Source organism: Peromyscus californicus, unplaced genomic scaffold, assembly GCF_007827085.1.
Source record: "Peromyscus californicus insignis strain IS unplaced genomic scaffold, ASM782708v3 Scaffold_18__1_contigs__length_77618521, whole genome shotgun sequence".
Lineage (NCBI taxonomy): Eukaryota > Metazoa > Chordata > Mammalia > Rodentia > Cricetidae > Peromyscus > Peromyscus californicus.
In genome coordinates this window covers 36,798,204-36,825,260 of record NW_026294480.1, presented here as the reverse complement: position 1 = coordinate 36,825,260, position 27,057 = coordinate 36,798,204, and the positions used below count along the sequence as shown (strand labels likewise).

The 27,057-nt window shown below is 42.9% G+C and overlaps 1 long non-coding RNA gene across 2 annotated transcripts in view; it reads right to left on the bottom strand.

The window, feature by feature from the left end:
* LOC128113500 (uncharacterized) overlaps positions 1–25,647 on the bottom strand; it is a 49,117-nt gene extending 23,470 nt beyond the window's left edge. For both annotated transcript variants that reach the window (XR_008219499.1, XR_008219500.1), the window contains exons 1-4: positions 18,300–25,647; positions 11,777–11,961; positions 10,119–10,272; positions 8,862–9,045 (exon numbers count right to left, since the gene is read on the bottom strand). This is a non-coding gene — a long non-coding RNA (uncharacterized LOC128113500). The remainder of the gene's footprint in view (positions 1–8,861; positions 9,046–10,118; positions 10,273–11,776; positions 11,962–18,299) is intronic.
* Between the last annotated feature and the right edge of the window lie 1,410 nt (positions 25,648–27,057).

Below are 27,057 nucleotides of genomic sequence, written 5' to 3'. Positions count from 1 at the left end.
ACTGGGGACTAAAGAAGCAGAGTAGTATAGCTGCCTTTTGTTCTAGGAGATAATCCCCTCCTAAAGAGTCAAACATTCATATAGCAGGCAGGAAATCATAATAACCCTTAGGTCTGAGCTGGCCACGATACCTGACTTGGCCTCTATTGCAGAGCAAGCCCAGTTCCAGTGGAAGGGCTCAGAAATCCCTTGACATCATCTAAAGAAGGGAGGGCAGTCTGCTGGCATCCACTGCTCCTGTTTCTACCCTTCCCCTCCCCCTTACAGAGTCTACTGCATGATTTCCTCCAATTATTTTCGTGTCTACACCAAGGCTATTTGTTTTCCTTAATTTAGCAGGCTTCACTCAAGCTTGGGTCAAGGCCTCTGCTCTCAAAGGAAGCATGTCAACACCACTCCCCCTGTTGCCCTCACATCATGGTAACCCCTCAGCACATGCTTATCTGGAGAGCCCCACGCAGCCAACATGCTCAGACAAGCCGAATAGAAGAAATTCTACTGTGTATATGAGAATGGAGTTTTGGGCATGCCCTATGGCCCTAGAAACAGCAATGGTTTTGCTTGGAAGATAACTTCACCTTCAAAGCTTTGTTTGAAACACAAACCCATGCCTGACTTAACAGTCTTTATTCTCCCTTGCTTGTGAAAGAATGCAGAGGACAGGACACTCCTGAGGTGTCAAAGCGGGAGCAGGCCCATCCCTCACTCCTTCTGTGACTTCCTTCAATTTGACAGTGCAGGCCCAATCCAAAGGAACACTTCCGAGGTAATAATGAAGAAGCTAGAGTCAAGTAGCGGAGAGTGATTGAATCGCCTGCTTTACCCATTCCTTCTGTGTCACAGCACTTTTCCCCAGAGCAGCCTCGTAATTGCACCACAGCATCATTTATTATGTACAATTGCCTCATTTTCTTCCGAGACCAGGCTTTGTTTAAAAGTCCATTCAAGACCAGCTGTACTTCAACTGAGGGTCACTTGAAGCATCCATGTAATCTGCTGGATGTCAAATGTCATTATGCTGTGCGCCCCAAACCAGCAAATGAAGGAAATATATTCACCTACATTCAGAGACGCTGCCGTACCTCTTACTAGAACTTTAATATCTACAAGGATGTGTCAACGAGAAAAAGAGGCCGGTCCCACGGCATGCTCTGCTGCCTGACGGGTGGCACTCATCTCTGGCATGCGAGTATTTATGTACACTTTGTAGGAGACTTGCTAATTGTAATTAGGATTGCTTACTACGGTTTCCAAGGCAACAGTTGTCACTGCAATGCTTCACTGCCAACTCAATTTCCATTCTCCTGTTGATATAACAAATATTATGTGACATTTTAACTGAAAATATCTGTAAATGGGCGTCTGAGTGTGGCGTGTTTCTTTAAAAGGGAAGGAAAACAATTATTAGCTTTTCATTATTCATCTCAGTGGCATGTTTGATTGGTAATTACTTCAATTTTATATTTAGGGAAGGATGCACTGGGGTCCCGTGAGGCCTTGGATTTGGATGTCCTGGATCCTGATCCTGCTCTTCTCCAAGTGACCCTCGTGTTTGATTCAGTGGCCAGGAACCTGTCAGAAGACTGTCCCACATCAAAAGCACTCCCCTGTGGGTGTCACTGCCCTAGCCCTTCAGTTCTCAAGCAGCTCCTTTGACCTACAAGCCACGTGGCCAGAGAGAACAGATAAAGCAGGTATCCTCTGCCATAGCTACTTATGTAGCTCTGCAAGGCCTTGAAATCACGTCAGATAATAGATCAGAAATACTGTGTGTAAGGAGGTACGCCTTGTCATCAGGTCTAGTAAAAGCTGGAACCAAGAAATGCCTCCTAAGCATTATCCACAGTGTTGTCTCTAGTCAAGAAGCTTAGAGTGACCCACACTTCTAGCCCACACTAAGGTCACTCTCTGCCATAATAGGAGACATACATCTAGTATGGGCAAGCACACACACATTGTGTCTCTATTTAGTGTGAATCTGCACCACACTCCTCCACTTCTGTGAAGGCATGATGCCGGTCCTTGCTACCCCACACCATGAAACATTTCACTCCTACCCCCCTTTCAGGCTGGACTTCTAACACACTGTCTTGCTTTCCTCTGGCTTCCAGATCCTTCTAGCTCGATCCACTAATCCAGAAGGCAGAGCTGCTCACACCTTTAGCACTGTATACATTCAGAATCATGATCCCCACCCATGATGCTGCTATGGTCACTGGTCGGATCAAGCTATTCCTCCTTCCCTTTCAATTTTCTTTTCTTTGTTCCACTTTGTAATCTTATGGAAGTCAAATATTATGCCTCTCACCTTCTCTCTGCCCTCCAATAAGATGTGCTAAATGTTCAATAAACAACTAATTCAGTGAATGTCTATAAGCACTCTGTGTGGATGTTCAAACAGTTGAAAGAATAAGCTGAGTTTGAGCAGCTTTAAACCTCAAAAAGCTTCTCTTGTACTTCCATAATAGGACATTATAAAACAATGTTGAAAGCAGAGATTCACAGAAAAGACAGGAACCTCCTGTGGACTTTCATTAAAAATACAGATTATAAAGAGTCTGAACCGATTCTATGAACATATTTAAAATCATTCTTAGATTGATTAAGTGTGATGCTCTCGGCATGGCTAGGCTTTGTAAAAGACTCCTTTATCCTCTCTCATTTCACAGCCCAGACTGAAATCTTTGTTTAAAAGACTGTGTTTGGGATTTGCTTTTAAATAATCCCTATTGTGAGGAGACTGCGTGAGAGAACTTGTAATAGACATGTGGATGAGTTGGAGCTGGGCAATGGGACATAAGAACTGATGGTACTATATTCACTGCTTTTATGCATGAACTCTTAACAGCAAAGTGCATCTAAAACACATAGATGTAGAAAAAAGTAATCAGTGTTAAAGCTAGGTGGGACTATTTAATCTCCCAAAGATGAGAAACTGCTTCATAGTTAAGTGTGTGTTCAAAAATGACAAATTACCATTTCAGGTTTTTAATAAAAATTTAGTAACTCCAAATTTTGCTTGTTTTTCCTGGACCCAAATCTCTGGAAGTAGATACAGATTTGTGCATATATATATATATATATATATATATATATATATATATATATATTCAAACCTCTAGAAGTAGATACAGATTTGTATATATACTCTGTGTGTGTGTGTGTGTGTGTGTGTGTGTGTGTATGTATAAACTTTTAAAACCACAAGAGAGAGAGGAGCTATCCACCAACATTTTATTAACATAATTTTGGTTGTTATAATACTCAAAATCTTTAAACTTATATTTATTATAAAATATATATATTATTGAAAATAATTTTGTCATACGGTGTATTTTGATCATGGTTACCCCTCCCCAAACTCCTCCCAGATCCTCCCCACCTCTCCACCCACCCAAGTCCATGCCCTTTCTTTCTCTCTCTCTCTTTAGAAAACAAAAAAATAGGCAGGCATACAAAAAAATTTTTTAAAAAGGAAAAATACACAAGAAACACATACATACAAATCATAAAAGCACAAAATTGGAAACCATAATATACAGGCAAAGACCACTAAGACAAAAAAAAATGCCCAAACAAAGCCATATGAAACAAAAAGTCTACAAAAATACCATGGAGTTTATTTGGGGTTGGCCATCTACTGCTGGGCATGGGGCCTGCCCTTAAGTGTGGTTAATATGCACAGTGAAACTCTGTTGGAGAAGATTAATTTTTTCTTTGCAGGTGGATGTCAGTTGGAGATAGCTTGTTGCTTAGGAATGGGAGTCTATGTCTACTTCCCTCTTTCAATGCTAAGCCCACATCTGGCCTAAACCTGTGCTATACCTATGAGATCCCTATGAGATCATAGGTGCTTCGGTCCTGATGTGCCTGGATATCTCATTCACTTGGCCCTTTACCCCACCTTCATCCATGTTCTGTTAATCCTAGTTTAAAAGGATGTATTTTGGAGTCAGACGCGCAACCTGGTGGTGGCGCACGCCTTTAATCCCAGCACTCGGGAGGCAGAGCCAGGCGGATCTCTGTGAGTTCGAGGCCAGCCTGGACTACCAAGTGAGTTCCAGGAAAGGCGCAAAGCTACACAGAGAAACCCTGTCTCGAAAAACCAAAAAAAAAAAAAAAAAAAAAAAAGGATGTATTTTGTAATGCATGTTTATTTTTCCTCCATAATGTATATTCAAGTAATGTTACCATCTTGATTTTTCCACCATAATAAATAAATTTGTGGACTTTAGAAAATATATTTTCTGAATATATATTAGTAGGGTAATGTCATAATGTATTACTCTAAATATAAATATTTTTCTATAGCAAAGAGAAGAGGTTTAATTGTAATAAATTTGTATTAATTTCCTATTGCTGTTATAATAAATTATTACAACTTACTGGCTTATAGTGCAAATTTATTATCTTTTCTTTCTAGAGGTCAGAAGTTGAAAGCAAATCTTGTAGGGCTAATGTCAAGGTGTTAACAATGCTGCTTTACTTCTTTTTTTCAGAGCTGAGGACCGAACCCAGGGCTTTGCACTTGCTAGGCAAGTGCTCTACCACTGAGCTAAATCCCCAACCCCTGCTTTCCTTCTAAGGACTTCCCTTTTACAGCGTCTACAGTCCTTGTTCTCTTGACCCCACGGCTCTAGTCTCTGCTTTTATCACATAGCTATTTCCTCCAAGCTGGACATGATCATTGCTGTCTTGGATCACAGCAGTTGTGATCAGCTGCAAATGACTTAGCCTATTTGTGTTCTCTCCTAGAGGAAACATGGAGGCTCATAGGGTCACAGGGTCATGGGGCTTATGTGGTTCTAAGGCTCTGTGAAATCCTTACAAGTGCCCTCTCCTCCCCAAGGAGATATAAGAGATAACAATTGATAGGGGTGGGATTCCTCAATAGTACAGCTGCATGTTAGTTGTACAATGGACTCTTCAAGAGTACAGTGTTTTTATGAGGCATCCACACTCTGAGTGGGACTCTTCAGTGGTGCAGTTCTCTTGAGTGGTGCATGCCCCTATAAGTAACCCCAATAAACTCATGTGTTCACCAAGCTTGGCTGGATGGAATCCTGTCTTTGGTTTGTAGGTGCCCTCACTACTGGGGTGAAGAGTTTGCCAGGAAGTATCAGATAACAATTTTCACTGTCACACCTTGTCACACCTCCTTCCCTTCCTCACCTGCCTCCCTAGCATAAGAACACTGGGCTCAGACTGATAATCCAGAGTAGCTCTACATCAAGATCCTTAATCACATCTGCAAAGACACTTCCACCATGAAAAGTAACATTCTGTAGGTTCCAAAAAATGAGGATATGGACATTTTTGAGAGGGGGGGGGCATTATTCCTGTCTTCTACAATACTCCATTTTTTTGACCCCATAAATTGAATGTATCAGACAGCTATTGCTACAATAATGTATAATAAAATACCCCAAAAATCAACAGCTCACAGCAGCAAGCATGTATTTTTCTCACTTGTGAGTTACAGGTTCAGAAACTCTACTTTGGGCTAAGAATTGGGTGGTTGGGCACCAGGATTAAGGCTGCTTTTAAGCCTGTGCCACATCTTTCAACCTGGGGTCCAGGCTGAGAAACAGTGAAAAGGTTGGTCTCCCCATCCCCTTACAAACTCATTTAAAGCCTATCCTGGTTAGTCAAGCAACCCAAGATAGAATCATTTGAGAAGAGAGATCCTCAACTGAGAAAACATTCCCACTGGATTGGTTTGTGGACAAGACTGGAGCCTTTTCTTGATTAATGGTTGATGTGGAAGAACCCAGCTCACTGTGAGTGGTGCCACCACTGAGCAGGTGGTCCTGAGTTGTATAAGAAAGCAGGCTGAACAGGATGTGGTAAGCAAACCAATAGTAAGCAGTATTCCTCCATGGCCTCTGTGCTGCTTTTATGTCAACTTGACACAAGCTAAAGTCATCTGAGAGGACAGAACCTCAATTAAGAAAGTGCCTTCATGGGATTGGGCTGTGGGCAGGCCTGTAGGGCTTTTCTTAATTGGTACTTGATGGGAGAGGGCCCAGCCCACTGTGCGTAGTGCCATCCCTGGGCTGGTGATCCTGAGTTCTATAAGAAAACAGGCTGAGCAAGCCATAAGGAGCAACCAGTAAGACGCACCCCTCCATGGCCTCTGCATCAGCTCCTGCCTCCAGGTTCCTATCCTGTTTGAGTTCCTGTCCTGACTTACTTCAATGATAAACAGTGCTGTGGAAGTGTAAGCCAAATAAACCCTTTCTTCCCCAAGCTGTTTTGATCATGGCGGTTTTTTTTTTTTCTTTTTCTGCAGCAATAGAAACCCAAATTAAGCCTTTGTTTCAGTTCCTGCCTTGAATTCCTGCCTTGGAGTCACTCAAGGACTGTGACTCGGGATATGTAAGTCAAATAAGCCATTTCTTCCCCAAGTTACCTTTGGTCATGGTTTTTGTTACAGCACTAGAAACCTTAACTAAGATAAAACTTCTGCTTCCACTTTACCCACTTAAATTTTGGTGACCAAATTCTACAGCCAAATCAAAAGTTAATGAAATAGGGAAGCATACTATATACCAAAGAAGAAAAAAAATGCAGTAAATGTGCGATTAATAGCCATCCAGCTTCCTATTCACTAAGTATGGTACCAGCCAGCCAGCTCAAACCCCTTCACTGACTCTGCCTTTCGGGTATTTTGAACTTTGACAAGTGACTGAAATAAGTTCAAAGCTTCTGACTGAGAAGGAGAGTTATTTCAAGGTAACAAACATTGAAATGCCTCCAGATATCTTATCTAGGTCATGGATAAATACAGAAGTAGCCAAAAAAGGCTACCAAACACCTCTGAAGTATATAAACTAGGGTGTATAGAGAATTCTCGTGTAAAAGAACTCTTTAGAACTGGTCACAGTGGGCTATGCCTCTAATTCTAGAACTCAAGTGTCTGAGGCAAGATGATTTCCATGAGCCTGAGACTGTGTTTCAAACAACAAAGGGGGGGCGGTGTAGAGAAATGGTCTGTTAATAACCATCTGTAGTTCCAGTTCCAAGAGACCTGATACCCTCTTCCAGCCCCCTCTGGCACCAGGTATTTCTATGAAGATCATACATAAATGCAAGCAAACACTCATACACATAAATGAAAAACCCAAGCCATCTACTGTTTGGACTTATACATTCATACTTTACACACATGGTGGTTGTTTCATACCTGAGCTCACAAGACAATCATGTATACAAGGTGACTCACAGCTGCCTGTAACTCCAGCTCCAAGAGAGCTGATGCCCTCTTCTGGCTTCTGGGAGTGCCTGCACTCATGTGCACATACCCCCACATAGGCACACACCTATACATAATTTTAAAAATCTTTTTTTTTAAAAAAAAAAAAAGAGTGATTGAGCTAGACAGTGGGATGTATGAAGATAAGCTCTCTCTTCCCTCATCATCTGCCCACCGTCTAGGACACGGCTTTACACAGAGCATGCACTCACTAAATGAAATTAATGTCCACAGTGTTGAAATTTTAAAACTATTAATTGTATTCCATTCATGATACCATAGAAGAATTCCATGCAAGTATCTGAGCCACCACAAGCTTAGCTGAGAGGAGATGGGAAGTATTTCTAAAAAGGCAGCCAAGATAACTCCTAAGACCTCAAGGCAGAAGAAGGGCAGGTGGGAAGCCAAAGAGTGTTTTCTGCCTGTGTCTTCTGCTTCTGTGTGCACATCTTCATTCTCCACAAAGATTAGCTTCCTTCTAGGAAACAGGGAGAGCAAAAGTCTTCTATTTTCAGGATGAGAAATGTGCAGAGGCTGGATGTCTCTCCAAGCTTCCCTCGGGTTTCTAGTAGGGAGATTTTTTTTCTCCACACTTTTCAGTCAGCCAATCGTGAGACACGCAGAAGAGGCATGGCCACTGAGGGTCTGTGGGAGGCAAACTCTTGTCCTGTGTAAAAACACCTCTTGAGTATAGGCTAGACTTCAGAAGTCACTTCTAATTAGTCCAATGGAAAGAAGTGAGAAAGTATCATGTCTAAGGTTACATTGCAAAAACTTTGGCTTCCACCTGAGGTGACGTGCTCCTTAGAATCTCTGCCTCTGGGGCTATCAACAGCCATGTGCATGGTTTGGCCGGTGGATCTCCTCCCACAGCCCGAGTGAAAGTTCAGCTATAACCACAGTCCCACCTACCCCCGCCAACAACTTGGTTGCGATCTTAGGAAAGACCTTGACCTAGAGACACCCCACTAAGTCATGCCTAGATCCCTGACTCAGAAACAAACAGATAATAAACGTTTGCCATTTTTAAACCTTGAAATTTTAGGATAATTTGTTTCTCAAAGTAAATTTTCCCAAAGAAAATTGTAGGGTCAGTGGATTATCTAAAATACATCTCCTGAAAGGCTGCAATGGAGTTGCAACTATTTCTACCTCTAATAACGAAAACTGACAAGCTTCATACTTTGAAAGCAGATCTTTCAATCATGGAGAAAGCTTGGTGGTCCTTCGCAAATCTTTCCCTAAATTTCTAACTATACTTCTATGCAAATTCTGAAACTCTCCCAGGCATATCACCCTTCTATTTGGAAACACCCTCCTGGGTAAATGACCCAGGCCTAAGGTGTTCCCTCTTTTGCCACCCTGCTATCCTCACCTGGTTCTCCCACTATTCATTACAACCCCACAAGACTGCCTGTGAGTGAGACCGGGCCTGCTCCTTCTCAGAGGAGCCTCTCACCGAAAGCATCACAGGGTTGCCGCTGACTGGGAGAATTTGGGTGTTGCGTGTGAGTTTGGTTTTCCGTAGCACGTTGCTCTCTCGATTCCAGCACTAGGCAAGGTTTCTGTGACTACTTTGTGTCTGCAAGACCAATTGGAGACATACCTCTGAGGATGTGCTGTCCTTCGGAAACTGACAGGCTTGAAAAGTCGAAGGGATTTCAACCCACGGAAGGTTTAAGAATGGTGGGTATATGGTGAGTGGATGGGGAAGTCTGTGTGGAACTGGAGAAATCAACGGAAGATTTAGGAGATGGTACAACTTGAGCTGGATGTAAAAGGCAGGGGAACTGTAGAAAGGAGAAAACAGAGATTGTGTCTTATCAGTGTTAAGTACTGTGTTATCAAAGCTCTCCAAAGGAACAGAACTGAGAGAATATACATATGTATGGAATTTATTAAACTGACTTATAGAATATAGTCTAGGCAATCTAACAATTGCTATCTCATGATCGAAAGGCTGAGAACTAGTATTTGCTCAATTTATGAGGCTGGATGTGTCTCCCAATCTGGTGCTGGAGTCTGGGAGGATTCCCAGAGATCTGCTGGAATCCTGAACAAGCTGAATTATACTGGCCACAGCAACAGGATAGGCAAGCTTGCCATTGAGAGTGAGGTCAAGTAGACAAAAGCCAAGAGCTTCCTCCTCCCATGTACTTTCTTGTGGGTTGCCACCATAAGGGATGGCCCAGATGTAGGATGGGTTCTTCCTTCTTCAGATACTCTGATTAGTAAAATCCTCACAGGAATGCCTAACAGCTTGGGTTCAGGTTGATTCCAGATGTCATCAGGTTGGTGACCAAGATTAGCCAACACAAGTACATAGGGGAAAAAAAATCTTAAATCTATTTAGGTTTTTGCATGCATGTATTTATGTTAAACATAAAAGCTGTTTGCTATAAAAAAGAATGTAACTATAACAACTGGAGAGATGACATAATAGCTCAGCAGTTAAGAGCATTGCTGCTCTTCTAGAGGACCTGGGTTCAATTCTCAGCACCCTCCTGGGGACTCACAACCATCTATGACTCCAGTCCCAGAGGATTCAATACTCTTCCGGCATCTGTGGGCAGCAGGCACACACATGGTGCATAGACATATATGCAGGCAAAACACTTGTACACAGATAATAAATAATACATTAAAATACTTTAAATTTTTAAAGAATACAATTGTATTCAATAGCCACGATCTTACAGTCCTGGGCAAAATTAGGAGGACAATCATATATATCTCGAAGAGAAAGAAATGGATATCTCCTTTCAGCTCCGAAACTGACATTCTAAGCCAGTTATATGATGCAAGAAAACAGCTTTGCCCATTGATTCATACATTTGCAAGACTCTTAGTTTCCTGTCCGTACCCAGTACTGTTCCAGAAGGAGTAGTGTTTTCTTCTTTCCTATTCCTTTCTTCCTCCTGGATCTCTGGGATCCTATCTGCTTATTGTATCTTATATTCTTGTATCCATCTTGCCAGGACCCATGAAAGGTGCATCTGAACACTGAACAAAGAAACCTAATAGAGGGAAATCGAAGGGGTTAAAATTCAGCCTAACCACTTGAAGACTCTGAATTTACCCTGAAGAGAGGGTGAGTTTGTAATTCATCTTCCCAGGGAACTCATTTTCTTGCCATTTGCAAGAATGCTATGTAGACAGGCAGTGTTTGCTAGCTCCTCCAGAACCATATTCTGCTAGACAGTTTGAGGTCAATGCTATCACTTGGGTCCTCCCCTCATGCTCAGCGTCCATTGATCTGACAAATAGTGAAGTAGTGTAGAACCTGCATATCAACAGGGAGAATCTGACCAGTTTTCTCTATGATAGGGAGGGGCTTTAAGTAGCTCAGTTAGCTGTAAAAGGAAATGCAGGGTGTCAGGAAAACATACAAGGAGTCTGAAAAAAGATTTATCTTCAGACCCCAAGCCCAGAAAGGCGCCCTCAATTTTGATTGATGCTGACATTAGCAAAGAATACATACCTCTTAGTATATGAACTAAAGGTATAGTTTACTCTGAGAACGGTTGCTCTCCAAGCTACCCAGGTACAGGCTGCTCTGATACAAAGCCCTCTTGTTGCAACTCACTGGCTAAGATCTCATCAACCACAAAAGAATAGCCTTGAAAAAAAGGATCATTTCAAGGTTTGGGAATGGGGAAGCCATTTACTGTCTCAATGGACCTCAATGGTTGGATTTTTTTGAAATCAACATATAACATAATGATAATAATTATGATGATAAATCTTTTTTTCTTTTTTTTTTAAATGGCCTTTCAGCACAAACTGAACGACCACTTCACGAACAATTGGGCACCCAAACAATTGGAAATATTTCAGAAGAACAAATGAAGCAAAGGAGATCATGGAAAGCAGGAAATATATGGGTGCAATTTTGAGCCTAAATGAACATGCAGGGCCATATACAAAATAACCAGTGAGATGTGAAAACTGATGTGGGTCCCTTTGATTTGAATCAACAGGGTGTGAAGGACTCTTATTATTGCAGGAAAACCTCAGTGCCAGTTTGCCCTTGTCCAAATTCAGGCATTCACAGTCCAGGCATTGGAGATGTACAAGCCCGGGCCTAAGGTGCATCCTTCTGGGAGGCCGGTGAGCAATTTGGAGGCCAATACTCTTATGGAAGATGTCTCAGAAGTCTTCCTCCTTACATTCTCCTCCTGGAAATGTTTCTACCCCTTAGAAGTTTGAAAATTCTCTTGTAATGTGGGGGTTCTGTTTGGGGAAAAAAAGAGGGAGGTGGACTATATTTTCACACTACATCCAGTGGAAATCAATATGCTGCAACATGTAGAATAGTCATCCATCCATTCTTTCAGACAGCCAAGGGCAGCAAGGAGCAGTGTCCTTCCTAGCTCAAAGAACCAAGACTGGGTTTCCAACCCACCAGTTCCTAAGCTGAAAGATGCTATAGTTAGGGAAAGTGCTAACCTGCTGTGCAACCATGAAAAGCATGTATGTACGTTTATTTATTTTGTACATGTAGGGGGGGTGTGCACATACCACAGCATACATGTGGAGGTCAGAGGACCATTGGCGGGAGTCAGTTCTCTCCTTCCACTATGTAGGCTCCAAGGATCAACCTCAGGTTGCCAGACTTGGCAGAGAGAACCTTTATCCACTGAGGCATCTCAACAGCCCAGAAGGCATTTAAAGCCAGAAGTCTTTGTTGCTTACGTCTAGGTCACCTTAAAATGACAAGGAGAAAATTGAACACAACTGCATAAATGTGGCAGGACTCTGCTTTAGCGTCGCAATCTGTATATGACTTCTCTATTCTCCACTGCTTTAGTAACAATCCTTGGGAGCATTATCTTCCTTTTCTAGCCAGAAGAGAAAGGGAAAGAAAATTCAAAGATGGCAGCCCAAGGAGTGAAAAAAGTTAAGTGGAAACTTTCCACTTCGGAGTAGAGAGAAGACAGGTAGAGGGAGAGTAGAATGCAGGGGGTGAGGGAAACTGGAGAAGAAGAGGGGTTTGTACAAGTCCTCCAACTGGAAAAGACCAAAGGGCTTTCCATCCCGAAGAATGGAAATGGAAGTGGATGAGGCCTCCAGGAATTGACCCAGCTTTGAGAGATAATCATCCAAGAATCCTGAACATCTTTAAGTCTTGAAGGTGGGAAACTTGGACACTAACAGAACAGTGTGGTTGAGAATGAGAAAATTTGCCCCCAACCTAGGTAGGTGATAACAAAACAGAATCATTATGCATGTTTCTTTCCTCAGAGCCAAAGTAGAGGGGAACACATTGCCAGGCTGCACTTAGGCTCATCGTAGAACAAACTGGATAACTCTAAACCCAAAGAAACGGCTAGATGAGCCTGACTAATGCATATACTTTTTACTTAATTAGTTGGGTAACTAAGATTAATCCAATTCCTTTGATCACAATTGGTTTTTTTTGTTGTTTTGTTTTGTTTTTTGTTTTTGTTTTTCGAGACAGGGTTTCTCTGTGTAGCTTTGCGCCTTTTCCTGGAACTCACTTGGTAGACCAGGCTGGCCTCGAACTCACAGAGATCCGCCTGGCTCTGCCTCCCGAGTGCTGGGATTAAAGGCGTGCGCCACCACCGCCCAGCCTCATAATTGTTTTTATTTCCTGTATTTATAATAAAGATGTCCTGTGCTAGTATCCAAAGTGCTTAATGATAGTCACATCATTCTGCCTGTTTTTTTTAACAACTAAGGGGAAGGGCAGGGGTGCACTTGGACATATGTATGAACAGCATCAAATCTGTGATGAGCAATTCTTCAGGAATGGACCAAAAGCATTATACAGTCTGGTTGGAACAATAGATACTGTGTTCACCCAGGGTGCCTTGATGCATAATGTCTGCTCCTTATCTTCTCACTGTGTTCAGCAAGCTGGTAAAAATGGAGCAGGCATTTGCACTGGTCCCATCACCCGAATGACTTGATCAGCTTTTAGTCAGAAGCTAGAACTATTGAAATTTCACTAACAGTTGCCTGAAAATGCTCTGAGCCTCCTCCTGCAGTATTGCCACAACTCAGAAATTTTAAAAATCTAGATGGCAGGTGGGACAAAGGAAGTGGGGGAGATGAAAGGGAAGACAGAGAAGAGAGAGAAAGGGTGTGGGAAATCATTAGACTCTAAAACAGATTATTGGGCTCGATGTCTATCATTCATCTTATTGAATAATCTTATTCATTAAGTGATGAGTTAGGTAGAAATAATAGTTTATGATTTATGTTTTTATATCAGGACAGATAGGGAAATGTTCTAGAATTAAAATTCACAGGAATTTGTGGCATAACAGGTAAGGAATTGCTGTCTTTAGGAGGACAAGATTGGAATATGGTCTCAGATTTCTGAAGATACTGATTAATGTCTGTGTTCTTAGGGAATACTAACTAGGAAAGGTTAAGAATCACCAGCCTGAAGTCTACAGAAAGAGGAATCTAAGAGACACTACAAGCTCAGTTTTTGTGACTACTCATACTAGGAGAGGCAGTGCCAACAACTAAAACCCTTTCAGTAGAGGTAGCTACTTGGATGTTGTTGTGTAGCATTTCAGGAAATGCTGAAGTGCAGACACTTCAACAGGCAACATGTCTCAACTTCAATAATGACCAAACTCTATTAGAAAGGGTACAGTCTGGAACCCAGGCCACCTACACCCCTTAAAAACAAATACTCATTAGTTGATAGTGTGTTTCAAGGGAGAATGTTTTAAAAGACACTGATGCTAGATTCATCTCCTATCCTTAATTATTAAGTATGAGACATTTTTATCTACACATTTCTGAGGTTGTAGTGCCTTTTGTCTGTTAAGACAGTTCAATCAAAATCATCATGTAGAGTCTTCCATCTCCTAGCTCAGCCGGCCCAGGCCTCAACTTACTTAGCTTCAAAATGAGTCCTACTCATTCTCTGCCATCTTATGTCTTCCGCTATATCTCTACCCACCCTCCCTTAAATGATATTTACCTCACTGCCTCAGTTATTTATGCTGTAATCAAGCCTGTGTCTTGGGTGGAATTTTAAAAATAATGCAAGGAAGATTACTTTAGATTAAATTGAAAACTTCAGTAATTTGATTTGCAGGAAATGAAGAACAAAGTGTCACCACCCAAGTGCTTTTAAATAAGTCATAATTAATTAAACATGCATCTATGTTTGGATGCTCAATTTATGACTAATTATGCAGAAAATGTAATTGCACACTGAAGTATTCCATTGCATCTTATTTATGCCAACCAGAGGTTGTGGTTTTTTTGGATTTTTGTTGTTGTTGTCAATAGTGTGTGCACCTGTTGTAATTGTTGAGATTTTGTCAAGACAGAAGTAATCAGATGATTCTCCTAAAATATAACTGTTCCTGTTGAGAAAACTGCAGAAATACATAAAATTGTTTCTTATCTTATCCTATTTTTACTTTTAAAACCTATATCTGGGGATATATCTCAGCAGTAAGGACACTTGCCTTGCATATGGGAGGCCCTGGGTTCAAGCCTCAATACCACAAGAAAACGCATTTCTATTCCTTTGTCCTCTGTACTTGCTAAGAAATCACATTAGGCACATCTTTTCAGCTCCGTTTCTCCTATAGATCTGTGATATAGACTTTTTATTTTCTTGGAAGAGCCATAAAGCTCAAAGGGATCATGAATGACCATCACATTGATGTCATCCTAGACAGGCTTCTTTTTAATAACTCCAAGGGGAATTTGTAACCTTTTCGCCATCTTAAGATGCCTAATAAAGTGAATATCAAGGAAGCAAAGGAAATAAAACCAAATTTAAAACTTCCTCTGAGTAAGTCATGGGAATAGGAGCATTTATGAATATTTTCTCACTGAAGGGAAAGAGAGAGACAGAGAGAGCAAAGGGGTAAAGTTTCAAAAGCGCTCATAATACCAACCAACATTACAGCTACTTTGCGGCGCTGCTCAGAAACTTCTATGGCACCTTTACGACACACTATCGCATTTTCTTTTTCTGCAGAAGAAGAATAAATTCTAGCATCCTTTGTGGCCCAGTGGCTTACAGGTGTCACCTATAAGAGACTCTTCAGCCAACAAAAGCAAAACCATTCCAGCCTTCTGCATGGAGAATCCATGATGCTAGGGACAGTTCCCTTAAACACATTTCAAAGAAAACACAGGTTCCTGGCCCTGCCATAGGCAGGAAGCCTGTGAGGCAGCTACATGCAATGGCCAGTTAGAAAAGGACTCCCCTAAGCTCTCCCTCTGCCATTCTTCTAAAAGGAAAGCCTAAGATCAAAGCAGCTGGGGCCACCAAGTCACTGCATTCAGGAATCCACCGGGACCTTACAATAGACCATGAGCAAGAAAGGAATTCTGGTTATAGGACCACAGGGATCTAGGAGTTGCTTGCTACTTTTAAGCAGCTCAGCCCTGTCCTGACACACAAGTGTCAGAGGGAATCTCATGTATACTCTCCACAGAACTCCATGAACCCCTCTATCAGCTCCCTCTTTAAATTCTGCCCCATCCTTCCCCGCCCCATGGCTTCTTCCTCCCAACATCCAGCCAAGCCCAGCAGTCGGGACTCTGAATGACTTTTCCTTGCCTTGTCCTCCCTGTTCTCAATACAGCCTCCGGGTTCTACATTACAAGGTCCCAAGAGCTGGGCCGACAAAAGTCAAACTCTATTGAGAGAGGACGGGAATGGAAGGATTTTCTATTCATTTAAGCATGGGAATAAGACTCTTCAAGAAGAAAAACCTAACAGTGACAGCAACAACAAAGCCTTCCTTAAGTCGGGCAGAACAGGGTAGAAGAAATGAACACTTAAGTTGGTGAAAATAGTCTCCCTATCATGTTTGGTTTGATCCCAAAACAAGTGTACTAAGATTGACAGCCTAGTGGCTTCTCCCCATCCAGCCTGTTGCAATTACAAACATATATCTTATTTTTGAGCATCAGTGCTCCTATTCTTCAGCCTCTATGTGTCAGAGCCATCAACAGCACTCACTAGAGCTGTCACAGATGTGAATAGACTCTGTGGAGTTGTTCAGTGTTCAACCTGAAAAATTACTATGGCACAATCTCCATGGCACTCGTAACATGGAATTAAGACTCAGGAAAGAATAGTGGCCCACCTAATATCTGCTGAGGAAAAACTATGCAAACTTGTACATAAGACTTTTTATTTAATTTTTCAAAAATAGTATTAAGAAAGTCCATAAATATTAGTCTTATGGTTGCAACATCATCACAGGAGAGGACAATTTTTTTTTTTTGTTTTTGAGACAGGTCTCACTGAGTGTAGCCTTGATTGGACTGGAACTCATTAGGTAGACCAAGCTGGCCTTGTACTCACAGAGATCTGCCTGCCTCTGCACCCCAAGTGTTGGAACTAAAGGCATGCCCCACTACACCCAGTAGATAAAAAATTTACAACAAAAAATATAAGTGTTAGTCTTGAATCTTGAAAAGAGTTACCTCTCTACATGGGAAGTCAGGGCATATTCAGCAAAGAAACACAAATTTATGAAAAATAATGTTTAACACAGGCAAAGTAAATAGAATTCCTAATAGTACATTATAATCAAAGTGAGCTGAAGGGATCGAGGAAAATCATCAGAAATGAGTGTTGAACTAGACACCAGTTACCTGTGCAAGTCAGAAAGCAAGAAGTGTGGAGCCTGTCTCTCACTGTGTTTGCTGACAGGACCATGGAAGAAGGCTGTTGGCCACTGTGTGGGATTAAACTGTTTCCAAGGCCACCCAGAACAAACTGGAAGCAACGTTACTTCCATATTTCACAGAAATACCTGCTAGTGACAAGTTCACACCCCGGAAAGAGCACTCCTTTGTCTCCCTAACCAAACTATCTAATCCACACTTGTCTATCTGAGACAGCAAAAAAATGCACGGCACAGACACAGCCCTTGTCCTCGAGGGGATTACAGTCCAAAGCTGGCAAATTGGGCTTTGGTGAGCCAGCAGCATAATTAACACAGCTAATGATGAAGAATGGGTCTTCTGCAAGCCTCACTGGCATCAGACAGAACAATTTGTAGTCATCACTGATCTGAGCTGAATTCAAATGGGTGAGCCAAAGGCTCCACTATCTGGGTGTTATTTTCAATCTCCGTGGCTATCCAATCTCCACGAGTTTCATTTTTCATTCTTACTGTGCGGTCATCATCAGCCACCAAAGGGAAAGACTGCAATCCAGACGCACTAAAAATAGCATTCTTGCCTCCTGAAAGCCAGACTCAGATTTATGACAGTTTTAAAATTTGGTTCTTCGTCTTAAAGTTCAACAATCTATAAGAACTGCGCAAAGTAATACCTACCTGGTCTTTAGAGCATGAAAGACCATAGCCTAATGCAGTGAGCGATCAGGCCTTGGTGTGATCCATTTACATCAGGGGGAGAGAGTGTGTTCCTTTGCTTGACAGGTTGACGTGCCTGCATGTGTTTTCCACTTAATCAGCAGAATCATTAAAGCACTGAGGGCTTTGATGGCCTCAATAAAGAGCATCTATTTCTGTAGAACCTATCACTATAAATAATTTAACCAACATACTCGCCCCCAAAAGCCTATAAAAAGAGGAAGAATTATTCTTTCGTACTTAAATCATAGACCACTCTGAAGCTGAGCCAACAAGGAGAGTCCAGGTTTAAAATGAGGGCAGATGATGTCCAATACTAAATCCCCAAGTGAAAAGCAGGATACAAAAAAGCATAATCCATTTTCTATTTTAAACACGTGTGTGTGTGTGTGTGTGTGTGTGTGTGTGTGTGTGTGTGTGTGTGTTGCCATCTCATTGAAAAGTTCTTAGGGGTGACTTATGAAAGACAAAACATTCACATTCTCTGACTTTTTGGCATAATCCTGTCTTAGAAAAAGAAAAGGATTTCCACATACAAATATACTGATTTTACACCAGTGCAAATCAATCTGTCTTCCGTGTCTCCATCTGACTATGAACATATCAGAAATGGAGTAATATGGCAGTGTAACATTCGTAAAGACTAACCTCATTCGGGAAGACAAGACAACTGAGAGAGGCCAGAATAAGAGAGAACTAACCTGGTTATGGGATGCATGTCCAACAGTTCACATGACAGTGTCCCAGGGACAGCTGATACTGAAACATCCTATTGACAAGGTAGAATGTGGCTGCAGAAGTCCAGTTCCTGGATGTACAGGAGAATTTTGCTCTGGAAATGAGCAGGAGGCTGTTCATCAGCCAGAAGTGGGAGTTTAGTCACTATGAAGAAAGGTTAGTCAAGGTTTGAAAGGTCTCCCTAGACAGACAGTCAATAGGGCTCTGGTTTCAGTAGAAAATTAGCATAACAATTAGGGAAAAGTACAGAATACCAGTCAGACCTGGGGCAGGTATTGGGATCTAGGAAGGAGGATACAGCCAAGGGAAACACTCCTCCCACCGAAGTCCACAATGTCATCCTGATTTCCCCTGTGATGCTGGTGAAGTAAAAAAAAAAAAAAAATCTTGTCAGTATTACTTGGCTCTCCTTGATTCTGAGTCTGGACTACAGACCAAAAAAAAGGTCTCAGTGTTTAAATAAGAGCAACACAGAGCAAGCGAAATCAACACCACCTTTCTCACCAATACTATGATAATACTTTCTCTGGTGTTAGCAGTTGAAATGTAGATAAGACAGTCTACAAAAAGCAGGTGTTCTGAAAACATATAGAACATCCTATTGCCAAAGCCAAAACCACCTGTAAAGCAGCTGAGAGCTTTTGAAGTCCTGAGTGTACCTAACAGAAGATCAATGTCTGTTTCACATCATCTTAAGACTGTGTTGACGCCACAGCGTTCATCTAGAAACTAAGTCATTGAGCATGTGGCCTTCCCAGTCAGCTTCACCAGTGACACTCAGAGTGTAGATTCTGACAGGGGAAATCCTTCACCCAGGGTCTAGGATCTTTCACTTACCTTTGTTTGCTCAGGAAAGCTGGTCCTTTCCTACCTTCCCGCCAAACAGCATTTGAGACATATTAAGTGAGGTGACAGTTTAGCCTCCATCTTTTCCAGAATCAAGAGATCAAATTCATCAAATTCAAATCAAAACCAAAGCTACAGCGCCCATATATAAACAAAGAAAAGGGGGGAAGGCAGATTATGTTAAGACTCCAGACACTCGGGGAATGGCCATGAGGCTGGGTTCCTGAGAACAAAATGCTGGAGAACAGAGAGAGAGTCATGACTGTCCTGGAGGACTGCTTACCCCCCCGGGACCTCTCTAGACCATGTCACCAAAGCAAGTTCAGAACAGCCCCAGAGTCCAGCTGAAATGAAGATCTACACAGCTGTGTTTAGCCAAAACCTCTCAGAGTCAGAATACTAAATTTGGCTTGGGATGCCCTAATGTGCAAACTGCACTTCTTTGGGAGATTGATATCCCACTGCCACAAATAGGAAGATGGCATTTCTCTCCCTCCCAATTCACAGGGATAAAAGTCCTAGTGGATGGGCAGAATTCTCTCAGTCTTAAGATTTCTCTCTCTTAACCATTTCTTAACGTGTGGTACCTGCTCTCAGTGAAGGAACACTATGGCAGAGGCTGATCGAGGGGAATTGGCAGCCCAGAGGAGACATTACCACAAGCATTGAGAGAGAGTGTGGAGGGAATTCAGCGAGGGTTCAATGGAAGACTTAGAGGTGGAGAAAAGGAGGAAGAATGCCCTGCCTTGCCCTTCCCACTCTGCCTTCAGTCTCCCACCTTAACGTCTTGTCAGGCAAACCCCACAGGAACAGCTGTCACAGGAACCCGAGAGACCACAGCCTGCAGGAACAACCTCCAGAATAACAAAACGGAGAAACTCAGCCTGTGAATCTGAACACAAGCAACAACTGATTGGGTGAGAATTCGGATTGGTTAAGATACACTGAAAAGATTACCTGTCCTGTGTGGGACTCCCTCTGTTCCCAAATTATCCAGTGTGCTCACACCTGGATCAGTGTTAGTGTGCACTCTAGGTCTGCCACAGTGGTAGCAAACTGTGTCTCGGTGGTTCTAAGGAGCTGTCTTCAGTGGCTGTCAGGTGGGCAGAGTGGACCAGGTACACTGGGCTCCAACCCCCACTTGTACTTCACCCAGAATGGCATCGCTCCTTTGTGTCACAGCGTGGTAAGATTCTGCTTGAACAGAGTTTCTAACATAAACAGATGAGTATTCTTTAGCAAATCAAGTTGTTACTAAGACGTGTCTCGCTCAGTAGTAAACTACACATTTTCCTTTCAGTTCTTACAATAGCAAGTTATTAATGTTTTATGTTTTATACTGGACATTTACAGACTAAATATTAATACAGGCTGCCATCTTAGAATTTGAGCACCTATGTAGCAATGAGCCAAATGTTTGGAATGTCAAATGCTTCTCTCCAAAATAACCTCATGGTGGTCAGACTTTCAGACCAGCTTGTACAATCCTAACCATAATATATCAGGAATAGATCCTAGGCCTGCAATGGAGTCCAGATGCCATTTATAACAACATCTGAAAAAGGGAATAGACTCCAAATTCCATCAGAAACACTGAGCAGGGACCTGCGAGGATAAATGAGGAACATTATGTCCTGGGATAGGATAGCAGGGAGAGTCACTTGCCCCCTTCCAGGATGTTTGGTTGGTTGGATAGTTATTTTCTTTCAGAGATTTTGTGGTTCTCGGTATCAAATGCAGGTCCTTGCTTATGCCAGATAAATATTCTACCATTGGATCACAATCCCACCCCTCAACTGGGCCTTTTGAAATACCATTTTTGTTTTTGCAGAGTTTTATTTTTTTCAAATTTTTTGAGGTATGTGAATGTGACAAAATAAAATGTGTGTGGGGCACACAGTATAGTAGTTTGACATAAGAATGCCTTGTGTGATTGGGGCTTCATGACTCATGACTGTAATCCCAAATGTGTGTTTGAAAGGCTGAGACATGAGGATCATGTCTTGTAGTGCTTCCCACAAGCAAGTTAATAACATCTCTCTCACGTGACACCGTTACCATTTTGTGAATACTTGTACACGTTTGTGTGGTGATAACTTAGGATCCATTTCCTTAGAAAGTTTCAAATAGTCAACACATTATTACTAACTGTAGTCATATACTGTGGATTAGACCACCAGAACTTACTCATCATACACTTGAACTTCTGAATCCTTCAACCAACAACTCTGAATTTCCCCATTCCCCATGCCTGGAAACCACCAATCTATTTTGTTTCTCCTAGTCTGAGTTTTTAAGATTCTGAATATAAATGATATTGTGCTGTATGAATCCTCTGTGTCCGAGTAATTTCATTCAGTGTCATATCCTATAAGTTAATTCATGATGTCCCAATGGAAGGATTTCCTTCTTTGTAGGACTGAATAATATTCTCTTCTCTCTCCCTCTCTGCCTGCCTGTCTGCCTGTCTGTCTGTAGCTAGAGAGTTTTCTCTCTGGGTCCCGCCAAGCCCCGGCAGTTTGACAGTCCACTTATAAAATAAGCACACAGACGCTTATATTATTTAAACTGTTTGGCCTAATGGCTCAGGGTTCTCATTAACTGTTCTTATATCTTAAATTAACCCATTTCTATTAATCTATACTTTGCCATGTGGCTCGTGGCTTACCGGTACCTTACATCTTCCTTGTCCTGGTGGCGGCTGGCAGTGTCTCCTCTCTCTGCCTTCCTGTTCTCTCAATTCTCCTCTCTGTTAGTCCCACTTATACTTCCTGCCTGGCTACTGGCCAATCAGTGTTTTATTTATTAACCAATCAGAGCAACACATTTGACATACAGAACATCCCACAGCATCTGTCTGTCTGTCTGTCTGTCTGTCTGTCTCTCTCTCTCTCTCTCTCTCTCTCTCTCTCTCTCTCTCTCTCTCTCTCTCTCTCTGTGTGTGTGTGTGTGTGTGTGTATGTGTGTGTTACAATTTCCTTCTTTATTCATCAGTTTGCTGGGAGGGGGAGTGTGCATGTCCAAATGCACTTGTGCAATGTGCGTATGGAGGCCAGAGGTCAACTTTGGCTATTGTTCTCTGAGAGTCATTCACTTTGCTTATTGAAATACAGACCTAAGACTCATCAATTAGGTTAGGCTGACTGGCCAGTGACACCAAGGGCTCCTTCTGTGTCCACCTCCCTAGAACTGGGGTCATAAGCACACACCTGAATTTATATGGAGGTGCCAGGGATTGAACTCAGGTCCTCATGCTTTCAAGACAAGCGCTTTGCCGACTGAGATGTCTCCTCTCTTTTCATCTGTTTATGGACACATTTTCTCCATGGCTCAGGAACTGTGGCTCATCTTGCAATGATCCTGAAGTACAAATATCGCTGAAACGCTGAGTAAATTTCCTTCAGATACACTCAGTGGCGACATAGCTGGATCCACAGGAGCTCTTCTCTGATTTTTTGAGGAAGCTCCATTCTGCTTTTCTGTAATGGTTGTCTCACCATAGGTTCCTATCAGTGGGGAGAAGGGTCCCCTTTTGTCTGCCTCCCCATCAGCACGGTATTTCTTTCCTCTCTGATAACAGCCACCCTCCCCGGCGTGACATGGTAGCTCGTGGTGGTTTTTACTCTAGAGTGCCTGACAGTTGGTGACACTGAGGCCTTTTCACAAACCGCTGGCCACCTGTGGGTCTCCTTTAGAAAAGTGGCCATTGGCACCTTTACCAGTTACTTAACTGTTATTGTTTTCGTCTATGCACTTGCATGAATCCCTTGTATTTTTAAGATTAACCGTCTCTCAGAGACAGGGTAGTGTTATCATTACTTCAGGAATAAGTTTGGACTAGTGAGTCTAGCAAAGAAACATTATTTCTAGAAAAGATTGACATGTACAGCGGTGGACTGAGCTGCAAAGATCTCTCTTCAATGGCAGTGGGTAGCACCCAACCAGCTTGAGATTCTCAACCATAGCCAGGGGGAAGGGAGTAACTCCCCTTCTGTGTGTGTGTGTGTGTTGGTGTGTGTGTGTATGTATGTATGCTGAGCATGCACACACACACACACACACACACACACACACACACACACACACACACACACCCCTCTGAACTGGAACACCCTTCTGTTCTCCAGCCCCTGGATTCCAGGACCCGCACCTGCGCCTGCCCCATCCCCTCTCCCAGGCTTTCAGTCTTGAATGGAGAATTGCACCAGGGATCACTGGTTCTGAGGTCTTCAGACTGATGGAGACACACCAGTGGCTTCCCTGGATCCCAAGCCTGTTCATGTAACTTCTCGGCCTCCATAAGCACATGAGTCAATTCTTCTAAATTGCCTGTTCTCTATATATTTATTTATAGCTACTGACATTTATCTACTCTATGGGTACTCTCTGAAAATACTGATTAATCCTTAACGTTTGTAAATTTTCTATTTTGAAGTGTTCATTTTTTTTAATTTTGTTGAATTATTTTTCTATACAAAACTTTTTTAGGGAGCTGGAGAGATGGCTCAGCAATTAAGAGCACCTGCTTCTCCTAGAGAACGCGGGTTATAGTCTCAGCATCCACATGAGGGCTCACAACTGTCTGCAATTCCAGTTCCGAAGGATCTGACACCCTCCTCTGGCCTCCACATGCACCAGGCATCACATAGGACACAGACATACATGCAGGCAAGACACCTGTACATACACGATAATAACATAAAAAGTAAAAGGTTTGTGATTTTTCTAAATACATAAAAACATTCTAGTTTGATGGAATCCGCTTTTAAATTTCTATCTCTACTGCCAATGCTTTTGACGTCATCTCTTTAAAAGTGTGGCTAAGGTCAATGTCAAGCAGCTTGTCCTCTATGCTGTCCTCTAAGAGCACCACAATTTCAGGTCTTCTGTTGAAGTCTTGACTCCATTTTGAGCTATTTGTGTACGGCATAAGGTAAGGGCTCAATTCATTCTATTTTACGTGGCTGTCCGGTGTCCACCACATACTAATAATTCATTCATTTATTTATTATGAGTCTATTCATTCCCTTCTTTGTATCCTTAGCCTCTCTGTCACAGATTAGTTCACTGTAACTTGTCCCTTTCCAGATTAACTCCACGAGGAAGTTAATAGCATTCTTCCCGTCAGCCCCAGAAGCAGGCCCACACACTCCCCTCGGTGTTCCCTGGGCATCATCCCTAATCACAGCTTCTCTCCTGTCTGCTCTCCCCCCAGCCAGGGGAGTCCCTGCTTTCCTTATCTGCTTCTTTCATCATTCTCTGAGGCTTTTGAGATATAGGGTATCAGTGTGCTATGACTACCATTGCAGAATACTAGAAGTCTAAGGTGGTTTGCTTCCCCTTAGGGCATTGCCTCTCTCTCTCTCTCTCTCTCTCTCTCTCTCTCTCTCTCTCTCTCTCTCTCTCTCTCTCTCTCTCTCTCATGCACAGACAGTTCCCCCTTGCTGTGTGCTTACATGATCCCCAGTGTCCCTCAGTTTGCCCAATGTCCTCTTCATCATAAAGACGTCAGTCAGATTAATTTAGAATCTACCTTAACTGTTTCATTTTAACTTAACCACCTCTTTATGGGCTCTGTCTCCACTCTGGGTAGTGGAGGCTAATTATTTAGCGATGGAACTTGGGCAGGACACAACAGTTAGTAACGAAGACTAAGTGAAAATGGTGTGCCTTCCTCCTTCAAAGAGGTCACAGGTCGGTGGGAGGGCTCATAAGCCCCACCCACAAACCTAACGCCTGCCACTTCCGACCTGTCCCAGGTTCTGAGAAACTATAGAAGAGATGGATTAAAGTCACCAGGTTCTAATGGTAACTCACAGGAACACTTGGGTTCCCCTTCTAGCCTATACTCAGGCCAAGTCAAGAGACAAAAATTCACATCCTCAAGAGCTGCACCAAGAAGAATTTGCAACTCAAAAAAATCTGTCCTTCCCACAACAAAAAAAGGGATAGTGTCAAAAGACCAATTCCCCACTCAGGTCTCAGTCAGACTGACTAATCCATAATATTTTGGAGCTACAAAGTCTCTCCACAGTTGGCTTGGGTCAATTCCTCAAAATAACCATCCTTCCTCTGCTCTTCCCTGTCCACACGTGTACATGCGTGTTTCCTAGCTATATCAAATACATCAATAAAACCACACACAGACACACCACACACACACACACACACACACACACACACACACACACACACACACACACACTCAAGGAGCCACCACCCAAGGAAGAAGCTTGCTAAGCGTGGTCTTCCTGAGTTTCACTTCCTGAGTGGGAATTGGGAGCTAGGACCAACGATGAGGTTGAAAGGACCACCCCTTCCCCCTTTTGTGATAAAAATACGAGACAGGACTGGCGTTTTCACCACACTAACCTAAACACCCCCACCGGGAAGCAGCCCTGCTGCCGGGGTTCAACACTGGGACTGTGCTCCATTTAAGGGTGAACGGAAGCACCTTGGATTAGGAATCTGCAGCCACAATTAGTGGGAAGATTATTCCCTGTTGAACAAAGTTGAAGGAAGAAGCGGGGGGGGGGGGGGGGGGGGAGTGAGCTGTGTTATGATGGCAATCCACACATCCTGCTCACGCAGGCTGCCAGCCACATTTGCTTGCCCAGCTGGTGTAACTCCTAGAACAACCGGCCTCAGATCTCATCCTGTGCAAATGACAAGTGATTGAGATGACTGCTTTTTGCGTTTGGATGATTCCCCAAAGAAGAAAATGCCACCCATGTGGTGAGGAGCAGGAACTTGGTCAAATGCAGAGAACAGAACTTAGACCGGGAGCAGAGGGAGGGGCCTCCAGGCCTCCTTGTACATTTTATATTCATCTTCCCTAACAAAAACCAGTGCGGGGGCACAGTGAAGTCGTACCTGAGGCACAGTCTGGTTATGTGGCTCCAAAGGACATCGGGTTTCATGATTTCTTTTATCCTTCTCATCACAGAAGCTGTGGATCATGACAACCAACAGCATCGAAGACCCTCAGAGAAAAGCAGTCAAAGCTGAAGACTGTGTTCAGCAACTCTGTCCACCCCAGGCAATGGCATGGGTAGGCAGTTGGGCAGTGTCCTGCTTAGTTTCTTTATCAACTTGACATGAGCTAGAGTCAATTGAGAAGGAAACTCAATTGAAGAAAATTCCCCAACCAGACTGGCCTGTGGGTAAACCTGCGGGGCATTTTCTTAATTAGTGATTGATGTGGGAGGGTCCAGCCAGCGGTGAGCGGTGCCACCCCTGGGCAGGTGGTCCTGGGTGGTGTAAGAAAGCAGACTGAGAAAGCCATGGAGATCAAGCCAGTGAGTGAGCAGCATTCCTCCACGGCTTCTGCTTCAGTTTCCGCCGCCAGGGCCCTGCCGTGATGTCCTTCGACGATGGACTGTGATATGGAAGTGTAAAGCAAAATAAACCCTTTCCTCCCCACATTGCGTTCAGCCATGGAGTTTCATCACAGCAGTAGAAGCCCTGACGAAAACAGGTACAGGGAGAGAAACAGAGAAGACACACGGGAGCCGGCAGCTAGCCTAGCAGCAGATAGAGGGGACATCTCAGGAAGGACTCCACCGGCCACCTGCCACCTCGCCTTCACTGGAGGAAGACTCTGGTGTAGGAGGGGGACACACAGGTGGCAACATCTCCAAGGTGCTCACAGCCAATTGCCATTACCATCCCTGGCTTCTTCTTACCTCCACTGAAGACAGAGTAAACAGTGAAGCCCCGTGACCTAAATCACCTTCCTGAAACTGACAGGAAGATAAGCTTCATTTTCTGTAGCAAAAAAAGACAATTTTTTTTTTTTTTTTACATAGCCAAGCTATCACAGTGCCTGCTGATCAGAACAGCTTTAAATTTACACATGTACATTTCCTGCTGATG